The 12,562-nt window shown below is 38.5% G+C and overlaps 1 protein-coding gene across 2 annotated transcripts in view; it reads right to left on the minus strand.

The window, feature by feature from the left end:
* LOC129372795 (membrane-associated guanylate kinase, WW and PDZ domain-containing protein 3) overlaps positions 1-12,562 on the minus strand; it is a 133,103-nt gene that overhangs the window by 119,111 nt on the left and 1,430 nt on the right. The gene's annotated exons all lie outside the window — the stretch shown is intronic.

Here is a 12,562-nt window from a genome sequence, read left to right on the forward strand (position 1 = left end):
AACGAGTAGGGAAAACAGAATCAGGTTGCATCATTGACTTTCATTCTGAGGATATAACAAAGGTTGTACAATAAAATTATTTTTCTATGTTATGACTGAAATTTAATAAAGTAAAGCTTTCTTCCATATTGCATTTTCCGAAAGCTCCTGACATGCAAATTTGACAGCAATGCTCTCCGAGCACCAGCTGCCAGCACTCATCTCTGCTTGCTGCTGCTTCAAACTGCTGTAAAGTCATTTTTTTGACAGGAGGTGACTAAAGAGGCAGGAAAGCATATGGAAGAGGGTGTCAATCAGCATAAGTCAATGTAAGTTTTCATTTTTTTTCCTAATTATTTAACAATGAATCAAATACAAGCGCAATCTTCTGGAAATACTTGATTCATTCAAATAGACAATCGTAAAAGTGACATTTAAGACCATATTAGATGAGCTCGAAGTGGAAATAAGCTTGACTGACAAACTCAAATATTTAATATTAATAAACCGTGTGAAATGAGTTTATTGACTGAGCATGACTAAAAAAGGTCGAGAACCATGGTCTAAAGAGAAAGTCTGATGCCAAACTGAAAGATAAAAAAGGTAAGAATGAATTTTAGAGTTTTTGCTCATAAATAAATTAGTGTAAAAGCTGTCTGAATCAATCTGGATGATAAATTCTTTATGTTAGTGATGTCAATTCATCATGAAGAAAGAATCTGGAGATTTCTACACATTTCACATAATTAGAAGTTTTGTAAGATGAACCCAGACAGCAATGTACACATATAAGGCAAAGACTGATAGGAACTAATAGAATCAGAATTTCAATGTATTGTTTTTTATTGCTATTTTACAAATACAAAACACTGCCTAATGATTGACTAAGCTAAAAAAACACAAACATTAAAACAACATTAACTGATTTGGGGCATTTCAAAGATTTTTGGGCCTCTAAATTAATCAAAATCTGACAACCTTGATCAAGTATTTCTTATCTTAGAAATAACTTTTCACTTCTGCTGGCAATTTTCCCATCAATAAACACAACAATAAGAATGGGCAAAGTTGTGAAACCACTTATTGGTTAAAAGTAAAGTCCAGAAACCATTCAAAGTGATCTGGATAAAGATAGCTCTTGCTGACGTCAAATCCAATGTGTGTGTGCCCAACTCAAAAGGGCAATGCCGAAAAGGCCTAATGACATGGTACCTTTACAAGAAAATGAAGTAGAAAGTCATTGCATGCTCTCTTCTTCTTGACCCCCCACTGTACATTACACAACACAGACAACCACAGCTGTTAACAACCAAGGCTCGCCCATCTGTCCCTTTCCCAATGCCTGCCCTTCAACAGTCTGCATGAAGCCGTCTGTAATCAGATTAGGCAATGACTGGGTAACTGGGCCTTCTGCATCCTCCCATCTTTCCATCCCACCGCTAACAACATCTGCATCATGTGGAGACCCACGTGCATGCTGCGAAAGAGACAGATTAACATGACAGAGTGTTTGTGAGTGTGTGAGAGAGAGAGAGCGAGAGAGATTCTGCTTGTCCAAGAAAACCAAAAAACTACAGTTGTCCATTTACAGTCTATTAGAAAGTCCTGTTTTATCAATTTGCAAAATAAGTGATCTGTTGATTTTTTTTTTTATTAAGGTGATGAGGTTTAAACAACATTTTGTGTTTATTTTTGCTCAGTGGTTTATACAATAAGACAAGAATAACATCCATTATGATGGATTTTTACGTATTCAGGTATTTTCTATAGAATAATGGAAAGATGAAGAAACTATAATAAAGAGGAGAGGAGAGGAGAGGAGAGGAGAGGAGAGGAGAGGAGAGGAGAGGAGAGGAGAGGAGGGAGAGGAGAGGAGAGGAGAGGAGAGGAGAGGAGAGGAGAGGAGAGGAGAGAGAGGAGAGGAGAGGAGAGGAGAGGAGAGGAGAGGAGAGGAGAGGAGGAGTTTGTCAGGAGAGGAGTTTATCAGTGTATCATTACTGAATCAAGATCTTTCAGGTTTAATCTAATATCCCTCTTTCCCAGGGTCAGTTTGTTATACACAAAGAGTTTGGCATCAAAGCAGAACAGAATGCACTTAGATTATCTCCCTCTTGACAGAGAAGCACGAGAGAGGGCACGCGCTGGCGATGAGGTGTGCTGAGATAACCCTGAGACAGAGAGTGCCTCACGCTGCGCCGCCTCTGGGAGCCGACATGCACACTTCTCACTCCGCAAAGGGCTCTCCAGCCACCGAGATCCCGCCTGCCACGGCCTGATCCGATCCATCCCGCTTCAACCCTAATGTCTCATTGGCATTCAGCTGCACGCCCAAAGCAAGCGGCGAATGGAAAGCTTGGCACCAGCTCGCCGTTATTAAAATTCCACAAAGCCAGCCGTTCCCCCGCCGCCACAAGCACACAGCGAATCACACAACCAAAGAATAATAAAGAAGCCGGAGTGGGGATGAGCATAACAGCTGGCCCAGCCGCTCACACAGCCAGGACACTGAGAGACAGAAAAATGAAATAGTTTAAAGTCTCAGCCCTGCGTTGTCTACAATGTTTATGGTGCTGGTAGCTTAATTTGCTGTAGTGACAGCTGTATCTAAAGAGCAAACACATAAGCACAGCAGCCCCATCGCCCTCCAACGTTTCTTCCATCATCTGTAAATCCTTACTGCAACCAGTTTGAGGTCGATTATATTTCTGGGAAGCATCTCATCATGACCACTGCAATAGCACCCCTCAGACTCATCACTGCCACTGCTGTTTATGTCCACTTGTGAGCATCACCTTCAGCCTCCAAAGCTCCTACGAAATGTCTATTGGTGGGGCAGACTAATTCAGATGTCAAGGCCCATTACCTGTGAACTGTCTAGAGGTGACCTGAGAGCATTCCTTGCAATGATAAACACCCGCTGAAGCATAAAGCACATCTGGATAACAGAAAGCTGGGGAAGCGACAAGAGTTGTATCACCAAATGCAGCTGAATGTGAGGTGCTGAGATTTTATCGTTTGCAGCGGTCGCTGTAGAATAAAAATAACGCTATTAATGTTCCAGGTCAGTCAGCTGCCATACGTCTGCTGAGCCTCTGGTAAAAACAAACAGTCCCAGAAAGAGGAGTCGAGCCAGTTCAGTCATCTCCTCCAGTGTGCTCCCAGAGACGGACAAAAATATACTCATGTTGTTTACCTCCCCCCAAAAAATTAGGTTTCACACTTCCAGAACATGACTGATGCAGTTAGAAAAAAGAAGCAATAAACACAAAAGGGACGCACAGATGTGTGACACACAGATCTTTGAATTGTCCATCTATAAAATACAAACATCTTAAGGGGATTGCAGAGCTAGTTATGATATTATTTTGCTACTTTATTGTGTCTTTGTGTTCCAAGCAGAGATCATATTTGCTCAGAGTCCAATGCAAGCCTTAAGACTGTAATATCTGAAATTGGCATTTAGCTGTGGATAAACATCATCTAGTCTTCCTTGGACACTGAACTGCTCTGAGGTTTTGAATTCAGAAAATTTAATATCTCCATCTTTTTCAGAATATTCAATTCAACGTGTAAACAACTGTTGTTAACTGGTGTTCATGATTTTAAAAGTGAAAAACGTAAAAATATAAATATGCATGTTCAAAGTAATACCAGAAATTGGTTAACATAAGCTAATCTTGGATTTATAAATTAACCAAAATGAAGTGGTTTTAATTTGAAAAATCAAGCGTGATGTTATGACTTTAGCTTGACAGCTAGACGATAACATCAGAGTCAAGATAGAGAAAATACTGCAGGGTCATTATTATGATGCTGCAATTAATATAAAGAGATATTTATGTACTGTTGTGGAAGTCCATGCACCTTTTAACAGGGCAGCAGTCTGGAGCTTACTGACTGTTGAGACTCGCTCAGTGGTAGCATTAAACAGAAAGAAAAGAAAAAATCTGGGGCCATCAGTTAACTCCATTTACTGGCAAATACTACTGAGAGTATTACAGAGAAGGCATGCATACTGTACTTAATGTCACCATGGCAACCATTAATCTGCATACAGTACAGTGTATCAGACTGAACATCATTAGTCATTTACTAAAATGTTCCAAAGTTAGCAGCTTACATTAACCCAGGATTATAGGAGATAATTATTTATAAGACTTGAGTCCCAGATGTCCAAGTCCAATCTCGAGTTTTTGTTTCTGCAAATTAAGTACAACTTGAGTCAAAGGTGCTTATTTTAGTCCCCATTTCTGGTGGCAAGAAAATACTGATCTCACTAGGGCCAAACTATTTTGTGTTACTAAGTAGAATGTTTTGTTTATTTATTTTTTAATAAGTGGTGTAGGCAAAATTGAAAAATAAAGGAGCATTAAGTAATATATTTTTGTGTCATTTTGACATTAAGGCTCAGACATGCAGACAAAATAAGAAAACAAAAAAAAGTGGAAAAAAGTGGGTAGCAAAAGAAAATTAAATGCAAAGCAAAAAATAGTTACTTTCAGTACCCATTATTTGTCATCTGCCTGTTTAGCAATGAAAGCCCCATCTTCTAATGTTTCACAATCAAAACAAACACTACTAAAACAGAACTAAATAATTTCTAACCACCTAATAAACACTTGTTTAAAAGTGATTATTATATTATATTGTCATTTACACACTATCGCATGTTAAGATAAGACGAGTGTTTAATTGGAACAGGGACTCAGGGCACACAGGAAGATAAATCCACCAGAGCCCCCACTGATAAAAAGAGATATATCCCTGAGGAAACAGAGTAAACACCCAAATGCTATTTGTATGCTTTATGGTTTCATGGCCACTGCTATTATGAGCGGCTGTAGAAAATGCAATTAAAGAGACAAATCTCTAACACTGAAGATGCAATGTCCCATAATGAGCTTTTTTCTCCATGTAGTTTAGATATGAGTTGCAGAGATTATGTTGTTTGCTTGTGCTGATCCCCCACACACTTATTGTTCATTAAGCTCAAACTATATAACCAGTGTCCACTGTTCCCTGTTTCTACTGGGACCAAGTGTCAATGGAATAACTGTAGTATTGAGCTAAAAAAAAAAAACTGTTTATGCAATTATTTTTCAACATGTTACAAATTTTCCTCATTATTCTTTATTAAAATCCATGTGAGAAAAGCTATACGTCACCAGGAGAGGAATGTTCTACAATAACTGTATCATTCCACCTGGAAATAGCCATTTTAAAAGGGTTTTGATAGATGTTGTAAAAATGCATTATTCCTTATTTCAAACTAAATAAATAAAATAAAAAACTATTATAGTAACTGTGCAGCACTAATTTCAGACTGATGTTGTTTGCGACATCCTCAACCTCCCAAGTCCCAGGAGCACAAACTTAACCACATAGATTTCTACGTTTATTTTCACACTCACAAGGCAATCACAATAAAACGCTCTTCATCATCAATCTCAAAACACCCAGTGCCAGCTCCAAGCCACCTCATCAAGCGTGCTGTTTACGTTGAGATTGTTGCAGGTTCTGGTGGAGTGTGTGACAAGAGCAGCGCCAATTTGGTTAAAGTGGGAATAATGAACGAGGGTTGGGAACTGGGAGTCACGCTGTGCTTTTTCACTCTAGCCCACCGCTTTACTCTAATTCCAACAGTTATCAGACACATACACATGCACATTAATGGAGTATCCAGCTCTGAAACAAAAGAAAACTCAAGTATTGAGTACTTGGAGTGAGGGAGGGAAAAACTTTCAACTCGTTTTGTAGTTGCATCACAACACAATCTGCCTTCCAACATCAGACTCCCCACCTCCTCCACCCTGACATCTCTTCTGGAAGTTCTCTCAGCTAGGATGCAAAGCAATTTTGAAAAATTGGTATTTCCAGTAAGGGAGCACTATTGTAAGAATGTTACTAGAAGCATATCTAAAATAAGTGGAAAATCAAATAAATCTAAACCTATAACTCTTTTCATGCTTTTTCCTCATTTCAAATTGAAAATGCCTTGAAACACAGAATTTAAATAATTTTGTTCAACTCACTGTTGCATTTGTATTTATGGGCTTTCTGAGAAACTGGGTAGCGTTTTGAGATTTTGGAACACTATTTTAATTTTAGATAGACAGATATGATTTAAGCGTGGTATATTCAGTGAGGACTCCAGCTTTCTTATATTCCAATAGGTTGCCATATATAAACAGATTTGTTGGTGGTCTTGGTAAAAATGTGTAGAAAGGCTTGACAAAGCTAGCTTCTAGTTTGATAAAAATATTAAACTAAAAAAGTAAATATTTAAATTGTTGTTTACAATAAAAACACAGTTGGTACAATTGGTACACATGCTGTCAATACAACCCCATTTATGGCAGTTGGACAGGATCTTTGACCGTTCTCCTTTGCACAGTCCATTGTCGGTCCAGAGTCCTGGGTCCTCTCTTATACTTTTTTGTCTTCATCTCATTGCTCAGGGTATTGAAAGGATTTAGGTGTGGAGTCTGAGCTGGCAATAGAGGAAAACAGATTTTGTGTCCGTTGAACCATTGCTTTGTTGATTTGTTCAAATGTTTTGGATCATTACACTGCTGAAAGACCCACTGATGGGCCAGTTCTCTGGGCCTTTAGAAGAGAAGCAGCCCAACAGCAGCAGAGACTCTACTGGTAAGTATCCAGAGATTACTTACTTATACTTATCAAGCGACCCAGAAGTCCAGAGGATATTTACTTACTCTTATTTAGAACTTGGAGTCCAGAAAAGATACCTATATCAACTACATTTTAGACTCCTATTCTGTTCAAACCAGAAAAGGGATTAGAGAATACTTACTTATATTTATCTACCAACCCTGAACAGGCATATCTTGTTTATTTACTTTGGATCAACATAATAAGCTTTTTCTTCTTTTCCTCTTTCCTTTGGTTGTTATTTTGTTTGTATTTCCTTTTAATTCCTGTAAAGCACTTTGTATTGCCTTGTTGCTGAAAATGTGCTATATAAATAAAATTAGCTTTACCTTTACTATACCAAACATTAGATAAAAGATTTTCTACATCCTTTTTGTTGTTGTTTTATGTCAAAACTCAATCTTGGCCTCATCTGCCCAAACATCCAGCAAAGTAAAGATTTACAGTTCTCACACCCATCATGTGTGGTGGCAAAGTCACATTGTACTTATGCCCCAAGAGAGAGCAAAGTTATACATTACTTTTACATTATTAACTTTATTTTTTACAGCTCTTTACCAGATATGCCAACAAAATTATGCTGCCGGCTGTATGCTAACATATGCACACGAGTTTCCAATTTGTTTTGGGGATATGTTAAGTTTAGATTAAACTTGTGCACTCTGTTTTGACACGTAAGGTTGGAGTAAGAGGCTAAAGCATCCGGTAAACCCCACTGGGATGCAGTGTGTTTTAGTGTGAGTCCGTGTACATGTGTGTGAGAAGAAGGACTGCAGCACTTCACCACTTGCCTGACAACCGCCTCAGGCACATTCTGGAGATGCTTGATGAGAGACAAAAAGGACAAACAAGCTGTACATCAACAAAATGTTTTGTAGGATGATATACTGAGAACCAAACAGACAGAAATGTTACAAGGACATTAAAGAAACAACAAAAACAAAGGGAAAACATACCATGTTGTTTATTCCACCATGTTACATAGTATGTGCAGCATCAAAAAGCAAAAGCTTACGACAGTTTGGTATTTTAATTAGAACAATTTGTTCAGGAAGTATTTGCTAATGCTTTAGTTATTCCTTTGAGCTCAGAAGAAATGTTTCAAATGTTTACTCCAACCCTATTATTTTAAGCTGATGCTATCTGTCCATCATCTGCCAATAGAAACATGTTATGATAGCATTTAGTCCTCATTTGTTCCAGTTCTAGTTGTCCCTACTAATTAATTTTTGGTCTTCAGCCTCCCGTCGATGAAAAATCTAAATCTTCAAACTGTCTTTTAGACCAATATGGACCCCATCAATTCATCTACAACAGCTCCATTGGCTTCCCATCTATTGACTGTTTGCCACACTTCAAGCTCAAACTCAAAACCCTTCTGTTTCTAGTAGGTTAAGGTCTTTGATTGCAATTGCATTGTCTTTTTAAATATTATTATGTACTTACTATAGATTTCAATTTTGTGTTTTTTATGTTAAATTATGTAAGGTGACCTTGAGTGTCCAGAAAGGCACCTACAAATAAAATGTATTATCATTAATTATTACTTTATTATTAATGTAATAACAGAGATAATTTTAATTGAGGATGAATGCAAGCGAGACCCAAAAGCATAATTATAGCTATTATGTTGGTTGTTTAAAGACATTTTAACAGTTGGTTTTACCTGACCATCAACAAATACTTTACTTCTGTTTCAAAATATATTGGATGCAATTATTGTTTATTGTGTTGCAGAATATTTTTACTTTCTATGTAACTGGTGTAATAAAGAATTATTAGTAATTCACTTTAAGTTGTATCTTTAAAACAATATTTGTATTTCTGACTGACTGCATGTTCATCAAAATTGAAACCCATCCTTCATTGACGATTTCAGGACGAAGAATAATTTTCCAGACTTTGACTTTGAGTTATTTTAACTTCAGCACTCACCAAACATCAAAACACGCATCAGTTAATTTCAGAGTAGATTGGGAATCAATTCCACTTCAGCTAACTAATCTTCAACATCAGATCTGCTTTTTGTGTTGTCAAGGTGCCATTGAAAGAAAGCTCACTCTCTCCACCACACATTTGTTTCTTTTACAAGACTAAGAGCACACAAGGAATCCCGTATGATGTATAGCCTGTAAGTGAAAGCCTCTGTGGTTTTCCCTAATTTTATTACAGCTAAATGAACTGAAAACATGGAAACCCTGGAAGCCAGGAGAAACCCTCTAAAACTTTAAACACTCAACTTTGCAGCAGTCGTCGAGTAAACACATTTGCATCTGTTGGGTTGAAACATGCAAACTAGTAGGATGGTTGTCTGTCCATGAAAGCAACCCAGAGCATTTGCTTTCGGGTACACAGAAGGAAGGCGCAAACTGATGCAATATTTTGAAAGAATTCTGCAGAGCATCAATATGTTCTATATTTCAGTCAACTGTATTGCCTCTTTTTTTTATGCAAAATTTATTTCACTGTAATAGTGTAGAAGACCATCTAAATCCACCATATATTGCATCAACATCCAGGTTACAAGAAAAATGTGTTCAAAACAATCAGTAACACAGACAAAATAGCTCAAAGAGGAATGTCTTGGTAAATCTAGGGAGGAAAAAAATACATAATCGCTTTAAAGTCAATAAAACAAAGGTCCTGTAGCTTTAAATTACTTTCTTATGAGTGCCAGAGGAGCAGTATATAAAATGGCTGTGCTTATTTTCTCAGATCACTGCAAGAAACATCTGAGGCAAGAACATGTCTTCACCGATTTGACCACGGATCCTTGAGTCTGTATTCCCACTCTTACTCTCATCCCTTTTTTTTTTTTTTATTAAACAGCCGACTGCAAATCTCTTCTATGTGACAAAGCATAGCCTGTCAAGAGCGTGATTCCAATGAGAGGCACTTTGTGATATGAGCGGTGCATTAATGTGATTAACCCACACTCTCTATTGCTGTTTGATACATTGGCTTAGAGTCTCATGTCAGTCTGTATTCTTCTTTATTGGCATGATCAACAGGTAATGGAAAACGCACTGCTATGTGTAAGCAGAGGCAGGTAAATACAGCTGTAATCAAGAGTAGGGAACAAACTGTTGTACGTAACAGAATTAGTGCAGACTTAAATTAACTAATCCTGCAATTTTACTTTGGAATTAAAGACAATTAACTGTAAAATTAGCCAATGAAACTAATATGCTCCAAGGAATTAGCAAGCTTGCTGAGCAATATTTTAAAGATACAGTACCTACTTTATTGGTTTCACTTGATCAATTGCTTGTTAAATAGCAAAACAAACTCCATAGTAAATCCAACTCAGCGTATTAAAGCATATCTGTCTTTTCATGACGACTTCCAGCAGGGTATTGCACCATGTCACAAAACATCTCAGAATGCCTTCTTGAACATGACATTGACTTTTCTGCCTCCCGAAAAGTCACTGTCTTAATGACGAGCTTTTGGGTGTGGTATACTAAAAGTAGATTTACAATAAGATTGTAGTGCAGAAAAGTTGTCAGCAGCTGGCTACATCACGCCATCAAGTCAATTTGGATCAAAACTTGTGAAGAATATTTCCAACACATTGTTTAATTGAGGTAACGCACACAAAAGAAAACTCTTAAGACAACAGAGGATCTAACGTGGTAGTAGCAGTATCTACCTAATAAAGTAGTCGGTGAGTATATTTGTACATGTATAGCACTCTGTCTGGAACCACAAAAAAGGCAGAACGCATCAGTACAAATAAGACATCTTGTTTACATGTGTTTCATGTATTCACATAGCTAATATTAGCCTACCAAAAGACAAAAGAAGCCTTGTTGCCCCAGCTCCACCATGCACTGCAATGTGAAATTATTTATTTGCTGTCAGAATCATCATCCTTTCAGCTGCTCAAAAATGACTTCAGGTTGTGCCTACGTTCAGCTGCACAGTGATTGCAGCTGTGCAGACATATACGAGGCAAAACAGAGTATACATGTGGGAAAAAAGACATTTTGGGATTTCAATTACGAAGACATTCATTTCAATCTTTAGCTAGGTATGCAAGCAGAAAAAGATATCTCTACTCTGTACAAAGCTTTTAATCGAGGTGCGTTTAAAGACAGCAAGGAAATTGGCATGTCCACAGCTTTGTCAACAATGAAGTCTTGAGACTGAATCAGTTTGAACATTTTTATTTTAGAAAAGGAAAAGACTTGTCGAGGGAATGTTCTTTATAACAACAAATCTCTTAATTTCTTCAAGGTTTTAGGGACAATGTAGGTGCTACATCTTGAATAACTGCTGCATGACCCACTGGAGCTGCTGCATGACCCACTGATCCACATCTGCCCCACATGGAAGTAAAGAGGAACCTTTTAGCAACCACTAGAGAATATGATATACACCAGGAAGCTATAGAAAACTAGAGGAAAGACCGTGTGCAACTCTTTCACTTCGCACTCCTCTCCGATCAATAACTGAGAGAGATAACAGCCCATGTAGTGACTTGCACCGTGCATCCTGTCTCTTTATCCTTGCCCCAAATCCCAATTTCAGCCTTTACATCCACACACCCTCTCCATCCTCTTCCAAGCTCCACCCCAGCAGTCAGCGCCACTGGCAGCAACAGCACAGGAAGCATACCATCTCCAGAGGTTGATTCAGACAGAGCACAAGAGGATACTGGGAAGAGCAAGGCAGAACATCTGGTGGATCAAGGGACTCTTTCTCCGGTTGCTGTCAGCACCGCCGTGTTATCGGCAGCTCTCCGGGGTTCCTGGTAACAGCTGATCCCCCAGGCCCCCAGCCGCCAACTGAGTGGAGAAAATCCACTCACTGACTCAATTATGGAAGAGATGTGAATTAAACATGAGGTTACCACACAATAATGTATACTCATAATGCAGATGTGCAAAATGTGTAGTAAGGCTATGTAGCAGCCCCACCTCTGCACTGATGCTGGGGTTTGGAGGGGGATTTTTTTCAGCAAACTTATCATTAAGCCCACTGAGATTAAACAACAGTATGTTTATGCTAAGGATGACAGTGAAAAATAAAGTGATGGGGGATTTCACTGTTTTCTCACTATTACTTCTCTGTGAGGTCTAAAAAGGAAAAACAGCCTTGTGTGGGAGTCCAGCCTAGAGCCAAAGGCTGGACGGATTTTTCTCCCAGTCTCTCTGTTGCTTTGTGTCTTTCTCCCCCTTTGCTGGCTCATTCCTCCATGCCCTTTATTAATCATCCTTGGTTAGTCGGGCAGAGAGCATGGTGTTAGTAGCTCTGAGGAGTGCAGAGCCATGAAAGACGCACACATTCATGTGCATGCACAACTTCTTTATTTATTTAAGCATTTTTCTTTTCCTTTCTGCTTAGAAAAGATGTAAAAAAAAATCAATACATTATTAAATAAATTACAGTACAGTAGAGCTGCTGGTAAACACACATTCTGATGTGTGTCCACCCATGCAGCTAATATTCAGGGATTCTGGCCTGAGGTTTAGAGACTCAGCTGCTGCCGCCGATGATGCTGATGTAACCTTTTGAACGATCTCAGTTGGTGTTCAGACATTCTAGCATTAGCACATATTTAAAGAAAAGTATATCCAGCTTATGACCCAAAGCAGCCCTATTAAACGTAAAGGGGTTTGTATTCAAACCAGAGGGGGGCTGCATCATCATTCCTAAGAAATTCCACAGATTCCAGCCAACACTTAAGATACAGAGGCCTGATTTTTGGCAAAACTGATTCAGGCAGTCCATCATTCCCACAAACCAGTATGCATCTGTGACCAATTGGCAAAAGTCTGGATGAATAATGAAAGTGTTAGACTGACCCTGATATGTATGCTTGTAAGTGCACTTAGCTGAGATGGCTCCAACTGGGCTACATGCCATTATGGTCATTATCACTCTTCGATCTTTCTGAGAAAGTGCT

The sequence above is a fragment of the Poeciliopsis prolifica genome, unplaced genomic scaffold, assembly GCF_027474105.1.
Source record: "Poeciliopsis prolifica strain line A6 unplaced genomic scaffold, Auburn_PproV2 SCAFFOLD030, whole genome shotgun sequence".
In the NCBI taxonomy this organism is placed as follows: Eukaryota; Metazoa; Chordata; class Actinopteri; order Cyprinodontiformes; family Poeciliidae; genus Poeciliopsis; species Poeciliopsis prolifica.